This window comes from Prinia subflava, chromosome 10 (genome assembly GCF_021018805.1).
Source record: "Prinia subflava isolate CZ2003 ecotype Zambia chromosome 10, Cam_Psub_1.2, whole genome shotgun sequence".
Taxonomy (NCBI): Eukaryota; Metazoa; Chordata; class Aves; order Passeriformes; family Cisticolidae; genus Prinia; species Prinia subflava.
In genome coordinates this window covers 14921237-14939300 of record NC_086256.1, presented here as the reverse complement: position 1 = coordinate 14939300, position 18064 = coordinate 14921237, and the positions used below count along the sequence as shown (strand labels likewise).

Sequence of the window (18064 nt, the reverse complement as noted above, 5' to 3'; positions counted from 1 at the left end):
GCCAAAGGTCCTAATGATTTATATCAGATATCTGTGTGTGTTTGATCCATACCAAGTAAAACGTTTAATGTCCTTGAGTAATACAGAAGAGGGCAAACATCCACAAGTCTGATTGACTATGGGAGGTTATAACATAACAATTGGTAAATTGTGCTTGAAAACCATGCAGGATGAGAACAAAATGGTGTAACTGGGAAATGGTCTTCTAGAGATGGAATCTGAATTTTGATTTCCCATTATGTGGAGTCATTTAATCCACTCTCAATAATATAAAATAGTTTATTTATCACTCTCAAGAGAGAGATTTTGCATCAAGGAAGCCATCAGATGTTGTTAGGTTCACTGAGAAACACAATCCTTCAGATAGAAGGAGGGACAGTAGGCATGGTGTACACAGGACGACGAACAGATTCAGTGAAATCTAGTTGTTTCCTAATTTCAGTTCTGAGAATGAATCACATAATTTGTTACAGATAACTGGCTAACGTCCACTAGCTGCTGACAAGAATTTTCTGTCCTACTTTGTGATTGACAGCTAAGTAATTTGAATGGGTTTGAGCTGAGGGAGTTGTCGTGGTCTGGCCTGCTAAACTTGGTACCAGGTCTCTTGCCATGCTCTTTGCAGCTTTGCTACCAACTTCCTGCTCTGGACTTTTGTGTTTAATTTCCGTTATTTCACTTGAACTATTTGGGAAAAACTCATCACTGTAACACCATTTTAGAAGTGGCTTTTCATGGGTACAGCTAATGGAATTTGTGCAGTAAAATGTTACTACTGAAGTCCTCTGATAAGCTACACAGACTAGCAAATTGCTGATTTAGGGTATAAGTGGATAGGGTGGCAAATGTTATCATGTGTTTGAAAGTGGTTTATGCATATATCACTCTATTTTTTTAACAGTTCAGAGAATTACAGGAGCCTTCAGCAAATATAGCTCTCTGTTTTAAGCACCAACATTGTAAGGGGATTTTATATTCCTGCTCTGCTCTGCACTCATGGTAGTCCTGGAAGAGCTCCATGGACTTCAAGAGTCAAGGCAATACTGCAATTACATAGAATTAGAATGCCTTTTCTTTAGCAGAGAGATTAGGTAGTGTAACAAAACCAATGAACCAAGGCCAGCTGTGGTGTAAACAGTGATTTTACTTCTTGAGCCAAATTCTTAAATGGTGCAAATAAACCTGCCATGTTTAATAAACACTTTTTTTATCTCCTTTGTGTCAGTAGCATAGACAAAAGGGTAGGAGTGGCAGAAAAAAAACCCTATTTAATATCTTATATGTGACACAACTCTTCTACTTCATCTTTTCTTTGTTACTGTTTTCCTGCTCCATGCCCAGTTCTGCACCTACTGATGGGGGAGCTGAACATGGCCAAGGACTGACCATACTTAACGACAAGATCCATATATAAAAGGGCATTTGAACTAGTCATCACTTTGCCTGTAGATTTCTGAAGTTTAGCTCTCCAGCTAGGGCAGATGTAAACCTCTTTGAAGTATAAAGGTAGCTCAGGCAGGTGGGTTCAATGAGTTGCATGTAGCAACTGGGAGAAATACACTGAGATAAACAGGTATGTGCTGATTCTTGTGATTAGGCCAGAAAAGCTCTCTCAGCGTTGTCCTGTGCTGTAGAGGTATATCTTTTAATCAAGGACTGAATGCTTAAGGCCTTGAACACAAACTTCTGTACTGAAACATCTAACAGATGGGGTTGCAGGGCCTGCAACCACGCTTTCTTGCTCTGTGGCTTTCTGGGATCAGCAAATATCTGTGTGATGCCTGGGGAGCAAATTCTCAGTTGCTGAAGCTCCACTGTTGCAGGTTGGTGTTGCTCAGGACTGTGGAGGAGTCCCAGCTCATTCCCATTCTGGGCCAGGAACTGCCCTCAGCCTCCCATTGTCACGTGTCACTGCACTGGTGTGTGCCAAGAGGTGACGTAAGAAACACAGAGGGCATCTGCAAAGAGAGAAGATAGGAGAAACTCAGTTTGGCAGATGTGGGAGCACAGCAGGCTTCCAGCAGTTTATTTTGAATGTATTTGTTTGCTAAATAACCATGTTTTACTGCAGTGGAGTGTCTTCAGCTTCAGTAATATCTTGCTATTGTTATTAAAGACCAAAGTGGACAGCAGTTATAGGAACATGGTGGTGCCTCTGACTAGGATTGACTGTTCACTAATCTTTCAGATACTGTGATTTTAGAAGGGCTGGTTTTTCCTAATTTTTTGTAGGTCTTGTAGTTCTCAAACACGCCTGTTTTAATAGCAAGAAGTTAAACTGCAGAAAGGTCATGTTATCTGGTTTGCACATAGGCTGCCTCCATCACACTTGTGTGTAATCAAAGAAAATATAATTACAGCTCTGCAAATCTGAGGCCAAATCCTGCAGATTGGTCTGCTCATCCTCTGCTCACATAAATGGGTGCGTCCTTGGGTTTTGCTTGGCTAACAAGTACCATCCTGTTTTTACAGAGAGGAAGTCTATCCTAGGATTTAGAGCAGCTGGCTTATTAAATCCAGTAGACCAACTGAAACCTTGGTATCAGGCAGCAATGATTCTTCAGAAATTACTGGAGCTGTACCAGCCTTACATTTCAGGACTGAGATCAGAACCAGACCCGGTCTGCTGAAAAATAAAGCAGCTCTGTCATTTGCTGGTAATGAGGAATCACTTACCCAAACCATAAATCTATGTCCAGGCTGAAGTTGTACACTATAAATATGTTACATGGACTCCATGGGGTGCTCTTCTAAATAAGCTCCACAGTGTTTACTAATAAGTCTCTTTTTCTTCTTCATTCAGCTTGTCCTCTAAGGGTGATAGATGTTTCTGCACTAGCATTTTGATCCAATCCTATTAAAACCATTAAGTTTTGTTATTAAGTTCCAGGAAGACTTTTGATCTTTTTTTGTCTTCCAAAACTATTATAAATATTCACAAATTCAGGGTCATACTGTCTGTAACCACATACCTTTAAATCCAAATATTTGAGGAGGGATTTATGGGAGGGAGTGGTTTACAGCAGGGTTTCCCAAAACAGGTTATGAAGTGCTGGGAGGGAGAGGTAAAAAAGCAAATGATTAATTCTGCTCCTAACATTAGTACCATTTTGTATGTGAGAGGGGAGGGGATGAATAGTTCACCAGGGCGGGAGGCACAGGGCAGAGTCATTTGCAAAGTTTTGGTTTACAGAATTTTAAAAAGTAAATGCACTCATTCCTAGGCTGTGGATTAAGGTGTATTGTTCATCATCAGCTGGCTCCTAGTTACCCCTGACTTCACAGCGTTTATAGCATTCTCCACTCTAGTAATGCTGCCTCAGAAACCCCTCTGCTCTGTGAAAATGCTGCTCACTTCTTGCTTACCAAGGGACTTAAGGTAATATAAGAGCACTCAGTGTTCTAATGTTAAATGCCAAAGGACCAATACCTGAAAGGTCTAAGACTAAAAGTATCAGACTACACAATTTCCTATTTACTATAGATGGTATATTTAGTAAGTAATCATCCAACCTAATAATATAGAATAGTATTTGACAAAAAGGTCAAGTGTTTAATATTAGGGCTAGGAGAGTCATAAAAATCTATGAGGGGAATGCTTTGTGGAACAGCCAGCCAGCTGCTGCTCCCAGCTCTGTCACTGTATCTCTCAGTTCCTCCTTTCATTCTATAAAAGTGTCACAGTCTCTTAAGCTCAAATGATTCCATACGTTTCCTGCTTCTGGAGGATGTAACTCTACCGTAGGCTCCGTTCCCGGTTGCCAGGCCAAACAGCTCTGTCTCTGGAAGTTTCCTCTCTTTAGGTCTTCTAGAGCTCTGCCAAAAGTGTCATAGTTTATGATGTAAACAAAAGTTCCCTGGATATTGTGGAGGACTCTGTATTTTGTGGAAATCCCATTAGAATACAACGAAAGAGACTTTTTAAATTAAATAATTGCTTTATAAATCTAGCAGACTTTATGTTCCAGGTTTGTTGGCCAAATAGACCTCAGCCAGAGGAGTGAGAGGGAGTGAACCAAACTGAGAGCTGGTGTAAATGGCCCAACTTTCACATTCTTTTTGAACTTGACCAACACATGCAGGGACCAGAAGAAGCCACTGTTGCTGCTGATCTGTAGAGAAACCTGAGCATCAGCCATGTTTTAGAACCTCATTCTCACTGTAAAACAGGAAAACAAAACACAGAAACAGCAACTGGGACTAAATGCTGTACTCAGATCTGGACTGGAGGACACCTGTACAAGATTTTATTGTTAAAACTGTCCTTCCTTAGCTCCCATCTCTCTAATACTTTTCCCTCACTGTTATTCATGACTCCCTTCATGACTGTTGGAAGTTTGGATTTTTTATCATCTTCTATTTGCCTGCAGGGAGCTCAATTATTTTACTTCTGCCCATGGGATCCCCCTTCAATTGCAGTTTGAATTAACATGTTTCCTTGCTGCATCTCTTGGCTGAGGAAAGTGCAAGTGCTGTCATGGCCAGTAGAACACACAGGTGACTCCGTTCCATCCCAGAACTCATTTCTGTGGCATTTTTTGTAAACTCATGTGGTTTAATAGCAGGTGAGAGGTTTGGGTTGGTTTTTTCTTTTGTATCAGCAACTATATACCGGGGGCGGTATTTGGAAATAAAAATGGGACACACCTTTTAATTCTCATGAAAGCTTTTTCATGGGAAGCATTCTTACAACAACAGAGTGAGAACAAGTTAAATATTTTGTTTCAAAGGGATTATCCCTACCCAGCAGGGAACAGCTGGCATACAACGCTGATCCACCTCCCATTGCAAACAAGAGCCAAACTCCTGTTGATTTCATTGGTACAGAATCAAGCTCTTATTAAGTCCATGGCCAGCTTTGCACAACTTCTGTCCCTGTCTGGTTCTCTTACATATAGGCCTGGCCCTCTCTGGCTGAGGAGAACCCAAGCTGAGTTGTAGCTGCAGAGAAACTGCAAGCATTTTAAGATGTAAATGAGTAAATTAGTATAACAGCTTTTTCCAAATATGTTCAGTTGTGGAGTACATCACAAGTCGCCCCACTGACTTCAGCCTAGTCCATCTGTCTAGATAGTCAAGTGACAAGCAGCAAATTGTATCCAGGATCTTGACTCACTAAAATGGGCTGGTTCCTTTTTTTTTTTCTGGGTTAACATGGCTTCTCTCTCTGTCGTGTTTCATTCCTGTGTTCAGCCATTGAAAAGGAGTATTTCAAATTTTGTGTACATTATATTGCAGTATATTGAATAAAAGAGCACCAGTTACTGAAATATTTTGAAGGACATGATACCCAGATATAAGAGTAGCCACAGACTTCTTATTTCCTCTCCAGAGCATTCACATCAGGCATAGATGTATGTAGAACTGTTTCAAGAACACACATTAATTAGAGAAATAACTAGACAATTTTTAGAATCCTAATCTCTGATATTGATAGGCTTCCTGTTACCCACATCCAGTCCTTTCATGGTTATATCTGCTAAGTGGCAGAGCAGGCTGAAACTATTAGTGCCTAGCAATTGGGGAAAAAAAGTAATAACAAATGATTGGGTTGTTACGAGCCTCATAGTATGTGACAGTGAAAAAACTGGGCCTGTACTGTCATATGTCATCTAAAAGTTAGCACTGCGAACAAGATGTTTTCATATCCTTTCTAATACTTCGAGATAGACCAAAATTTATCATAGCTACCTTAATTTTACTCAGTTAATAATGAATGATCAGTGAAACACTTTGGAATAAGAAAGCTAGATAATTCATGTAACCTCTGCTCTGAAAGGTTTTCAAAGTTTAAAACATACAAAAAGAAAGTAAAGGTAGCTGTATCCTTTAAAAGACAAAAGAAAAAAAAGAAACATAGGAGAGATGAGAAGTTTTAATTGAATAACATAGTTTGTGAGATCATCATACAGGTTTGATTTTTTGATAATCAGGAGTTCCATTCATGTTCAACATTTGCATGAGCTCTCAAACAGTGAAACTGTCTTTGTGGGCCTTTCTTTGACTTCAGGACCACATGATTTTCAGGGATGAAAGGTGTGGTTTTCAGGGATGATAATGGTGTGATTGTGTGGTTGCTGTATAAAGTGCAGTTTTTAACTGCTGGGAAAGGTGCTGTGTAAGAAGCTGTGTTTCTTCTTCTTCTTCATTATTAGAACTGATCCAAGACATAAAAAATCCAAAGTCTTGTTCAACTGTTCATGGATAACAAGGTATCCAAAATTTTTGCCACAACAAAATTACATAGCATTCCTGTTATACACACACCTCTGCTAAGTCTGCACTAAGAATAAAGGGCCATATTCTCTTCTGGAATAAAAAGGTTTTTGGTGTCTGTTGAGCTTCCACTACCTTTTCCAGCAGAGACCTTGGTTACCAGTACAGAGTTCATGTAAAGAGACAGGTCTTTACCTCTCCAAATTCTATTGTTAGTGTTTGGAGACTTCTTTTATCTTTGTGCCAGTGCACAGAAAGAAGTAAAATATGATGCATGCATGACTTCATCATAAATCTTCAACTTTTGGAGCCTGTGGGTGGGGAATTAAGTGTCCCATTTAGGTAGTCTATAATAATAACTGTCATTCCTCTTGCATCATATTCACAAGTGTGTAAGGATCCTGTTTCTGAAAGACTGGATGTGCTGGACTGCTGTTCTGGACTAGTATTTTAGTCCCTGTGCTTTTGTATTGTTAGAGCTACTTCTTTTGAACCTCATGGCCGGCTAAAAATTTGAGGTATTCTAGGTTGCACTAATTCTGGGGAGAAAGTGTTGTGAAAGTCACAAACTGCTTTTATGTAGCTGTATGTATCTACAATGAAAGGACAAAGATCTGTTTTTCTGACCACTGGACAAGACAAACAGCTATAAAAATAAACTTAAGTTCATCCAATTGCCCGTGGGACCTCTTTCAGCCAGAGCCCACTCCTTATGCTCACCTTGGCCTCTCATAGGGGTGCACTGGCTGCATGTCCTGGCACCTCTCTTCATTTCTGCAGTGCCTCTGTGGCTTTTCTTCCCCCCCAGTCTGGTGGTGTCTCAGTGCAATATTCAGGGACTGTGCTTCTCTCATCGTTCATGTCTCTGGTCAGACTGGCCTGTTCTTTGCTGTGTGCAGTGACAGTGCCTGCACTTTGCCTGAAGACTGAAATATCTTCACTGAGGAGCTGAGTTCCTTCTTCCCAGCTAACTCAACTGAAGGGCAGTGACTACAACCAGCTCTGACAACGTTCCATCCATACAGTTCTATGTCTGGTTTATATCAAAATTATTCCCATAATTCCAGCCATCATAAAAAAGCAAGCCTGAAAGGAAGAGGAATAAACAGAGTGGTTTAAAATTATATACTAGGAATAATTAAATTCTTAGTAAGAGACTTCTGTCATTTCTTTATTTTCACTCACCATGAGGAGGACAGCATGTTCTCATCTCTGTAGAGTCACATAAATTACTTGATTAAAGTGCATGTTGCAAAGCTTAATCTGGGCATTTGGAACCTCCTTGCTGTTTTCTCAAGGTATTTGTATGATAGATGAGGAAAAAAAAATCCTGTGCATAGTTCATCTTGTTATGTTGTAGATATATTTTCCAGACATTTGCAAATAGAGTAAAGAACAAGAGTTCTTCAGCTATTTAAAGTCTTTGAAAGAAGAAAGGCAGTTTAGATTACCAGCAGCCTACAATGTGCGTGGCACAAAAATGTCAGTTTTAATGGCAAAGTTCAGGATAAAACTGTGTCAGCTAATTTAATCATTTACCATGAAATACCAGTTATCTTAATCTTACATGCAGTCCTTAAGTCTGCTGCATATTTTTGTGTAATTGAATCCTGTCCCTAAAAGGGACAAAGCAGGGAATTTGCTTTCTAGTGAAAAGTTAGGCTCTAAATGTTCCTGTTTATAAATTGTATTTGTGGCATTGTCAGATATTTTAATAGTGAGCAGCTAATATTTCTGATGAGTCTATTTTTTCTCTGTTTCCGATTTGTCTTCCATGCTACAGAAATCACGTTAGTATTCAGTTTCTATGGAACTTAACCAAATTCTCTGGAAAGACTGCAGATATTGTTCCCAGAACTTAAGGCAAATAAATTAGTATCTAACCCAGATGACACATTTTATTCATGTGGTTTGCTTTCCGTCTAGATACCTGATGTATTACTTCATCAGCAAATTCAACAAGGCCAAGATGTCTTCATTTTCCTTCCGAGAAGAGCTGTAAGAGCAGTGTGGTGGAAGCATTGGTCTGCTGTGGGCAGCCGGAGAGAGCCCATCAACAGCTGTGATGAGCAGAGCAGACACGGGAGACAGGAGGCAGCTGAAGCCAGAGAGGACCCACGCCTGGAGCTGTGTCTGTGTGATTGGAGCAGAGAGGCCAGGACCCAAGGAAATCCCAGCAGCAAGGGAAAAAAACAGATTGACTCTCAGTGACTCATTTAGCTCCTGGATTGGACAGATCTCTCCCCTGCTGGCAATTTGGCTGAGCATCAATGGACAGATACCAGGATGAATAGCTTAAAATAATTAGGGGTTGGGAATCTGCAAAACTGCTAGCCATCCAATTCTTTACTGTGCAATGCGAGGCAGAAAAAAGAAATTACATTTAGGTTATTAAATATTAAGTCAGTGGATTTACTTCCATTTGGTGCAGAACAGGAAACTGGCTAAAATTCAACATTTATATCATTGTGTTGATGGTCTGTTTATCACTGAGCAAGTAAGTGCCTTTTGGCAGGTCAAGCTCTTTGACACATGGGGCAAATGTGTGCTTAATTTCTCCCAAACAGATGAATTAATATAATAATAATTAACACAGATGAGAACAGAATTAAAATCAAGTACAGTCAGGAGTTCAGTTTAATGCCAGGTGTCTCACATTCTAGATGTTCTGGGGCCAGACTTTTCCTGTTGAAGGTAACAAGGATTTTGCCTTTGGCACTTATGGGAACTGAAGTGGGCCTTGGATGCAGAGAGACAGGATTCCCTGTACTTTGTATTTAATGCACCAAACCAGAAGCAACAGGCTCATTTAGTACCACTAAAGGTCAGTTAAAATTATAGAGACATCCTTTGGAGCAAATCCTCTGCCTTGTATTTGCATATTTATGAATTAGAGATTACGACAGGCTATTTCATTTATTAGAGCAGCACTGCTATAGTTAATAGTCTGTCAGTATTTCCATTATAAACCCCGTTTTTCAGTGTTTAATATCTCAGCCATTTAAAATCACATCAGGAAGCAAGTTGGTCTTATGTTGCTGGCCAGGTGCAATTTATTGTTATGGATTATTTTCAATAATGACATACTGCTCATCATATATGCAGATGAACCACAGCATTTCTGTTGGAGGGACATAGCAAAGTGTGTAGATTCATTGTGACTTTGTTTTTCTTTAGGAAAGAAGAGAAAAGAGAGATTTGACCAATCATGTCAACAGCAGCCTTATGTTAGAAGTTTTTCAAGCAACTGCTCTCAGAGGAAACACTGGTTCTCAGTGGGAAATCAGGCTGCTGTTTGCTTGCCTGTGGTGACCAAGGTAAACAGATGAGGATGGTTGCCCTGTCCCTCTGAAATTTCTTGTCTACCAGTCATGGGTGAAACACCCCAGGCAAGAAAGCAGTGAACATAAGAGAAGAGCCTTTAGAAGTAACAGGAGCCCCAATTACAAACTGAGAACGCTGGCCCCTTTTTAAGTGTCTGCCAGCAGCAGAGAAGTGCAGTACTGTCCTGACTGTATTGCTGATATTTGGGGTAGAGGGGTTGCTAAGGCTTTGGGGCTTTCACATGTCCCTGAACTGAACAGTGTCATTTATTTCAGCAGTCTCACATCATTCTCCTTCCAAACAGCCCCACTTTGCTTTCATAGAAGTGTTAGTTCACAAAAAGTAACTGCCTGGCGAGGGCAAATGTTCAGACTAAAATGCCAGTTTTTAACTTGCTAGGGTGGCCAAAAGTTACTCTTCAGAGTAGCAGAAATAATCTTGCACTATAACCTCTTGCCCTATGAAAAGAGAAACGGTCCAAACAGAAACTCCTGGGGAGTGGTTTGTTTCCAAGGTCTTGAAAAATCATTTGCTGCCTCAGTAACTGACAAGTTAGAAATCAAATTCATGAAGAGAAAAAAAAAATGAAGCTATGTCCAAATAACTTTTCCTCTTTTACCTCACAAACACAGTTGGAAGTGGGAACATGGTCCATATTTTCCATCTTTCTCGTCAAGTCTTTGTGCACAACTGAAGGTTCCAGGGAAACTAGCAATGGCAGGCCAGAAACACTCTGAAACATCATACGTGATCCACTTGGTGCATTGCAGCTAATCAAACAATGCCCTAGGCAAGACCTAGGGCTTGGCCTCTGTGCCACCTTCTGTAAATTTTGACTGAATTCAGATTAACAGCAAGTTCAGAAGTTACATTACATAAAAAATTTTTAAGCACATGTAAGACAAGATTGCAACAAAAAGTCTCTGATCTTAAATTATCCAAATGGTGAGCCAGACTTTTCATCCAGTCTCTCATGAACATCATGAGAACCAAGAAACCAGATCAAGACACTCCACTCAGGCTTATGGAAAATCTGTTCCAAATCCAAGTGGCAAGGCCTAATCAGTAGCACTTTCTTAGAACAACAGTATATGGGATATTTTGTAGGTAATTGCTAACCAAAAGTGCATTTTCCAGACTCCTTCCAGAGTTGCCATTGTAAAGAACAATCTTCCTTCTCTAGGCACATCACAGTGCCTCTTCAGCCAAAAATGATCTTTGGTCATGAGAAGTGATCAAAACTCAGAAGGAGGCAGACTGCAGAAATTCTGTTTTGAATACAAAACTACTTCAACAGTTTTATAAAAAAGAAATAACCCATAGTAAGGGGGGGAGAGAGTTTCTGCCAAACATGTAGAAAATGTCATACATTTTAAAATGAAGTATGAAGTATTTAAAATGAAGTATGAGAATTGCTGGAAACTCTGTCCAGGCTCAGGAAGCTATCTGGACAGCATTGTTTACTAGATATATTTGTTATTCTTTGTCTTTAATTTGCAGTGACATAAAATCTTGCACAACTGACTTGAATGCTAAAAATACTAATTATTATATAATTAGTCAACAGGATGTGTGTAATTGTGCAATACCAGCATTCCTGGGTGTGGTTAAGTACATAGGTAGAATGCCAACACTCATCTAGATGTAGTATTATAAAATTACACAACATACACCCTGGGTGAATACTCTAATTAAATTTTACATTTAAACAATAGCTACATTAGCAAAACAGAACTTATTATTTTAAAAAATATCTTCCCACAGGCATGGATCACAATAGATGATGGTAATAATATTGCCCAAATATAGTATCTTCCACCTCCCAAGGGACTCAGCCTTCTTCATAAACATACAAATAGGAGACAGAAACCAGGCATAAAGAGCCCTTCATTCACTCATGGCATAAAACCACCCCAAAACAGGCACATGACAATTGCTGAGTCATGCACTGAAATAATTGAAGGCAGAGAATCATGAGGAAGGACTTTCTATCTCATGCAGAATCACATAAGATTAACCAGAAATGTGACTAGAACTGTTGTATTTTTATGACTTAACAGACATCAGGAGAATCCTTAAACCATGGTGGAAACAGAGCCACACCATGAGTCAGATCTTTCTTTGAACTTACCGAGGAAGATCTAGGTTACAGCCATCAAATGTCTTGAGCATTTGAGTTAATTCTGATCTCTGCTAAGATTTACTGCCAGCGTGGTGTAAAAGTCTGCTGCACTCCCAGCCAAAACTTCCCTCCTGGTCATCCCTAATTCTTCCTGTGGTACATCTGCAGTGGCTGACAGGTGTGCATGTCACTGGGGCCAGCACTGCAGAGGTGGTAATTTATACAGTACAAACAGGTAACATGGCATATCAGTATTTACTCTTTTGATAGGGTTTCAAGGTGAGAAATCCAGGAGAAGAATGGAAAGGTGAAAATTCCAACACCAAAAAAAAACCAAACCAAAAAGCCCTAACCTGTGACTCATCATCAATGTAAAATGTCAGAGCCTAAAGCTGTTTTTTTTTTAATGTGCCTGGGTGCAAAAGGGTGAGGTGCCCTCTGAGGATGATTTTATCTTTTACTTTTGAGTCTAGAGATCTTGGATGTGGTTTGGCAAGTTCATAAAAATATTGTGATGAAGTTGAGTTGCCATCTGGAAATGATACATACAGAGATATAAGAAAGCTTGAGGAGAAAACTGCAGATGCTGGAACACAAACCATCAGTGCACATGAATGAGGTTAAAAATTGCAGACAATTAGCTACAAGATGACTCCTACTAAATAAATCATCAAAGTCTTGACTACTGCTTCCAGGTTTCTACTGCGATATTAGCTCATTGGAAGAGTCAAAAGATGTTAATTTGGCCAAAGTTTTAGAAATGTGCTGTTCTTGTTTGAATTCACAAATCAACCAACAAGGCTAGTCAATATTGTCTTGCCAAGGCTATAAAGCTTCTAGGAAAGTTATTATATTTAATGCTCAGGATCAAGGGCCCCATGATATGCAAAACAAGCTTCTTTGTGTTAAATGAAAGCTGCACAGGAAAGAAAACCTGCGCTTGTCATGGAATTTCACATCTTGTTTCAGCATTCAATAAAGTGCTTTGGATGTCCAGTTTAATAGAGAAGCACATTGTTTTTCTATATGCCTCCACGGATCAGGCCTTGCTCTGTTCTCATTTAGAGTTTAATCCAAGACTCAAAGTAAAAGGAAAATATTCCAATTGCTTCCAACAGGCATCCAGTCAGTCTTGTGCCATGGTTTTACTTAAATGTAAATTCAGTGTTAAGTTCCTCCCAAGAAAAGGTAAGTGATAGGAGTCTGCACACTTAACTTTTCACCCTCCTGTTATTTGCTGCTGATAGAACCTATTCTTTGGCTTGGCAAAACCTTCCTAATTCATCAGGTATTTCTGCAGCATTGACTGGTATTTAAAAAATGCTCATCTTGACCTTCTTTATTGCTAGATGGAGGCACCTCACTGCATTTGTACTCTTCTCTACTGCTTGAGATTTACTTATGTCCCTGGTGTGTTGTGATAAACCTCTGAATGTCACTGCTGTGAAGGTTTTGTTCTTCCCAAAGACTCTCCTGAGGTTCAGTGAAGGTAAGTAGGGTTTGCTTGGGTTTAGAGGTAAATTGTGTATGTCACTATAATAAAGGGAAATATGCAAAGTGTTGGTTGAATTTAACAGGAATTTGGAATGTTTGACTTGTCACAAGGCCAGTTGGTATTATGTGGACTTCTGACATTGCTCATAGCAGGAGGACCTCACCCCATAGTGAGTGCCAGGTCAAGGCCTAGGTATCACATATGTGCAATTTAAACCATCTTCAGAATTACTCTTAAGTCTTACTTACTATTTTATACTTAGTAGTATAAAAGAAGAAACATGATCTTAAAAACACTAGAGAGAAATACTGAAGTTTTGCACATCAAAAAGGCTAATTAGAAACTCTTTTCTTTTATAACAAATAAGCCAAGCATATTGACTTTAATTATAGGAAATACTCAAGGTTTGGAATAATCTATTGAAGAGCACAGATGTATACCAAATCCTATGTAAATGAGTGTGTGCAACTGTTAGTCAGGTAACACATTTATTTATAAAAATAAGCTGTGTGTTCATGTTCCTTTTTAAGGGATAGAACATCATAAAAGGTTTCTCTCTCTTCCGTGCTCTTACTGAACATAGTGAGATAGTTAATTCTGTAGTTGTATCTGTTCATCACAGCCTAACATGCATTCCAGGGGCTTGGAGCAGGTTGTTCCTGTACCTGAAGTAGTAGTAGTAGTTCTGTTTGCTTTATTACTAGTAATTCTGCAGTTGTTCTGTCAGCTTTACTGGAATTGGATCACTGTAACTAGCAGCAGAATTTGTTCTCCTCTGGTGGTAAAGTTCCTTTGGTTTCAAAAAAGCTAATGGAATTCATAAGAGCTTTTGTATTTTTCAATCTGTGTCCTAGAGCTGACTGGTGGTATTGGTTTCTTAAAAAAAATACTACAACTGTGATTTGCTATATTGCCCGTTAATTTTGCCAGTAGAGACTCTTAACAACCCTAGGAAGAAAATTTCATGTATCTCTTCTTTTACCCTGTCTAGCTGCAAAGAAATCCTCTTTTGATAGCTTTACTTCCTGGGGGAAAGGTTCTTCTCTGTCAGGGCCATGACAGGTGGGCTCAGCAAGCTGAATCACTCCACCCCAAATGCTCCTTCCATCTTACTCACTGCCTCTATAGAGATGAAAGATGCTGTGCTTTCCAGGTCAAATTTCATTAACAAATCTCCCAAATACTTGTCTTTAAATTAGATGAGATGTCTCCCTACCCTGTGGCCATTGTAGATTATCACCCAGCTGGGAATGGTAAGCTTCCTGAAGCCTGCTCCACAATCCCCAAACCATTCTACAAATGCCAGGGCTTAGCACTTTTGCCCTTAGAAACACCCATCTGCAAGGGCGTATGTTGGTAGTGAATTGTTGCTCTCTGCCATCACTAGTAGAGAACATTTTTGTTACCATTGCTGGTTCAACTCCTTCAAATTGTGTTAACATTTCACAGATGTGTCCAGAGCACAAGCTCCAAAAAGCTCATGGTAAAGCGTCTGCTTTCACCTCTCAGATTCAAGCTGGTTAAAGGATTTGAGGAAAACTGCTGTGGGCAATGAAGAACAATGAAGATCATTTAGATGAGCTGCAGGTATCATTTCAGATGGCTAAAAAGCAGGAAAAAATAATTGTACTCTAGCATGGAAACAATAATCTCTATATAGCATCAAGAATTGTCAACAACTGGCCTCCAGTCTAGCTTGAAGGTTTTGGTGATCTCAGCACATGCTGCCCAAGTCTGAATCAGATTGCCTAGGCCACAGCTTACAAGGAGGTACATAACCCTGGCCAAATTCAGTATTTGGCCTGTTCTTACACTTCTGCTTCTGAACATCCACTGCTGGTAATTATCAGACATAAAATATTGGAATAGTTGTATTTTTTCAGCTTTGTGCTCTTGGTCTTAGGTTTTTATGTTTACCTTATTTATAGTGAGTCTGACGAGGAGACAGCTTTTGTCCTAATTGTACTATCATAAGGAAACCTAGCAATTTTTACTGACCATGGTCACCCAAGGGCATCCTTTTACAAAGAGTCACCTCTGACGCGTGGATCCATGTTGACTGACATGATAGATGCAGCACTTGTAAAAGAAACCAGCTTGGAGTTGCATATCTTTCAGTGGCAACTAAATGCAGAAAAGAGTTGCAAGAGTGGGAGCAACAGGAGACTGTCAGTTGGTTGTGGAGTCAGAGTGAAAGTTTTATATATAATTTCATGTGTTTGAGAGGCAGATGGTTCCGTTAGTAGCTATTCCTTACATATAGATCAGACTTCTAAAGAGCTTCTTACATCTGCTTTGGATAAAGGTACATAAAAACACCTGAACCCACGAGCTTTTGCCTTCAGTGTGCAGTCAGTAGATTAGAAGGAAAAGAAGCTGTTACACCTGTAAAATTAAGTTTGACTCATAGATAGTTTAGGATGATAATGAAGGTAAAAGATCAAAATATAGTGTGATACCTGTACAAAGTATATTGACCCACTGTCTAACTTCTTGGTTCATGCTTGAAATCTAAAATTTGGCTTCAAATAAAAATCACTTCCTACCAGTTCATATAATACAAGTACATTATTGAATTCTGACTGAGGCAGTGTTGCTCAGGGATGGGGGGCCAGACCTGGCCTTGTGACATGGGGTCAGGAGCATTTTGCAGGATGTGACAGTTTCCAGACCACAGGCAATTCTGACTTCACGGAAAGGTGAAGGGGATGGACACCTACCACAGAGAGAGATTACAGACAGCAAAAAAGCAAAGTCACAAATGGAAACGTTGTATTCCTTTCTACCACTACAGGTCTTCTCATAAAATTTTCAAAATTTGGGATGAGTGGCAAAATTTTCAGTGGATCCAAAGTAACCAGAATAGGAACAGTCATCTTAGCAAGAGAAACCAGGACACCAGGTAAGATGGCACCATGTGGGAGAGGAGATGGAGGGGCACGGGGGGCAAAGAGGGCAGGCTGGCTCATGGGGGTGATCTGACTGGCAGCAGGGCGTGCGGGGCAGGGAGAGAGAGACTGCTGCTAGTTAGGAGATACCTAGAAGCCATAAAATTGGTGCTGAGGGGGGAGGTGCTGGAATCATCTGTCTGAAAAGAAAAGGGCAGAGAATGAGAGCAGTAAAACTTTGGGGTTGGCATTGTGGGTGGCTGAGGGAAGAACGGGGCTCCTTCTGCACCCACCGTGCTCCCAGGTAGGGTGACCTGGCCACAGCTCCAGGAAGGAGGGGGATTCGTTGTCTCTGAGTTCATGACATTATTAATAAAAAAAAAGGAGAGAAGTCTAAATCTCTTACTGCTTGACTGGGGAAGCAAGAGCTTAACAGTAAAGAGAAAGTCTTTCTACCTTCTCCCAAAAGCAGCTGATCTTCAGTCAAAGGCTTTACTTGGGGCTTTTCTGGAGGCCACCTCTGCCCTGTGGGTGACATCCCTGTCTCTGTTTGAGTCTGGCAGGGCAGCGAGAGTGCCAAGCACCTCTGAGCCATGAGGGGCATATTGAGGAGGGAGGGAGGGAGGTTTGTGCCAGTTAATTAGCAGTACTTTTGTGGTTTCTGCAGCCCACAGTAACCTTCACAAGACCTGTAGTGAAGGAGAGGTATTTGGGGATATGTGGTTAAGGCTGGAAGTCGATTTATTTGAGCTCTTCTTTCTTTGAGCATCGAGTTCATTGTTCTTCCAGCTCCCTTTAGAGACCATGACATCAGCTGTCCAGGCTGAGCAGCCCAGAGTCAAAAGGAAAGGAGCCTTTTGCCCATCACTGTCACATAAATCAGGGCCCAAATCTGTACAATGTGAGAAAATGAGAGATTCGATTATCCATATGGATCACTCTGGATTTACTCCAGATTGCTTCATTAATAGCAATCAAAGACATCACTTTAATGGATTTTTTATCCTCAAAATTATGATCATGGGGAATTTGTTCTGGCTATTGGTTTTGAAAAGGCTTTTGATTCTCTTCAATAGCCTTAACTTATTTCAGATTTAGGTAACAGTAGGATTTGGTCTTAAATATGTTAGATAGGTCAATCTCCTTTATTCAAATCCACTGTTATGTTAAAACTAATGACCACAGTTTGAAGATGATTTATATACTGAGGCTTAGACATGGGAGTCTTTTTTCTCTGATACTTTTGCTGTTACAGAAGAGCCTTTGTTTTGGGAGAAGTCACTGCTTTTAAGGGAAAAGTCAGTGATGTTTTCCATTTTGCCCTTAGTTGGAGGATATGTTATTTTTTTAATGAAGATTTTCTTTAATGAAGATTATGCTGGAAGTCACTGAATTATGTTCATGTTTCTTCTTTGTTAATTGGGGTAAAACTCTTAAAGCCATTAGGTGATTTAAATGTAGCTCTATTTGAGCAATATCCTTTATTGGATCCCCCATTATCCTTTAAACATCTTGGTGTGCAAGGGGATACAATTAGAATGAATTTGTTTGCTTTAAATTGCCAGCCTCTGCTTGATAAAACTATTAGCTATTTAGCTAATTGGGCTGCTCTTCCATTATCATTAATTGGCAGAATTGATACAATTAAAATGGGGGGTTTATCTAAAGTGTATGTGTTTTTGCCTAGGTATTCCTATCAAGTTTCCTAAGATGTTCAGGGAATCTTATATTCTGCAATTAGTTTTGTTTTCAAGGTTAGAGGTAAATTCAAGATTAATTTTGAAACTCTGAAGCTTCTTACAGAGTCAGCTGGACTGACTCCCGCTAATTCTGTTGTTAGTTTTGTGTCCCTCAGTGCAAGGTTTTGTGATTTAGGCAGTGCCAGCCTTAGGGGCTGTGGAGAGCGCGGGGCGGTGCAGCCCCGGGCTGAGCACACCCGCTCTGCGGAAGGCCAGGGCGAGGCTGGTGCCAGCAAGGTGCTGAACACCCACTACTCCCCGGCCCACCAAGTGTTTGAAC

General features: G+C 40.1%; 1 long non-coding RNA gene across 3 annotated transcripts in view; it reads left to right on the top strand.

Moving 5' to 3' along the window:
• The window catches only part of LOC134555645 (uncharacterized), a 278752-nt gene that overhangs the window by 231363 nt on the left and 29325 nt on the right, over nt 1-18064 (top strand). For 2 of the 3 annotated variants that reach the window (XR_010081465.1, XR_010081464.1), the window contains 4 exons: nt 8143-9533; nt 13012-13151; nt 14607-14744; nt 15952-16059. This is a non-coding gene — a long non-coding RNA (uncharacterized LOC134555645). The remainder of the gene's footprint in view (nt 1-8142; nt 9534-13011; nt 13152-14606; nt 14745-15951; nt 16060-18064) is intronic. The other variant, XR_010081466.1, reaches the window with a different exon arrangement.